We start from the raw sequence: 749 nt of genomic DNA on the forward strand, positions 1-749 counted from the left end.
TCACAGCAGCACCTGGGCTGACCGTCCCTGTGCCTCTCACTGCACTGGGGTTCATTCAGCTCTTCCTGACGCGGGAATTGCTGGAATACCTCGTTGCAGAGACGGCGGATTACATTCGGTACTGCCATGAGGAACTACAGACGACGTTGTCGTATCGCTGGCGGGGCTGCAATCTCACGGACATGGCGCATTTTTTGGGGCTCCACATTTTTTTTGGAATGATGCCTGCTGCTGATGTCAGGCAATATTGGAGGCGGAATTTTTTTTAAGTACGCCCAATGTGACTGGCATTATGCCCCGTGATGGTTTCCTGGCGTTGGACAGGTATTTCAACGCCTTCAACCGAAGAGCTGTACCCCGGAATAACCCTGACTGCCTCATCTTAGTCCGCCCAGTGTTGGACTACATTCGTGAACGGTGCCAGTTTCTCGTGGTTCCTTCCAAGAACCTTTTCTTTGGATGAAGGGATGATGCCATACAAAGGGCATCTAAGTATAAAAGTGTACAACCCCAAGAAGCCAAAGAAATGTGGTGTGAAGTTATTTTTTATTACGGAATCCAACACTGGATACGTCGTGGACTTCTTGGTGTATTCTGGGGTCTTCTCCATGCTGCGTGACACTGTCTTCGGTCTTGTGGATCATTTCCGTAACCAGGGATACCACCTGTTTATGGATAATTATTATAACTCGGTATCCCTGGCCCAGGAACTGTATGAAGCAGGTGTGCATGTCAGTGGTACCCTTCGG

Source organism: Macrobrachium rosenbergii, chromosome 53 (genome assembly GCF_040412425.1).
Source record: "Macrobrachium rosenbergii isolate ZJJX-2024 chromosome 53, ASM4041242v1, whole genome shotgun sequence".
NCBI lineage: Eukaryota > Metazoa > Arthropoda > Malacostraca > Decapoda > Palaemonidae > Macrobrachium > Macrobrachium rosenbergii.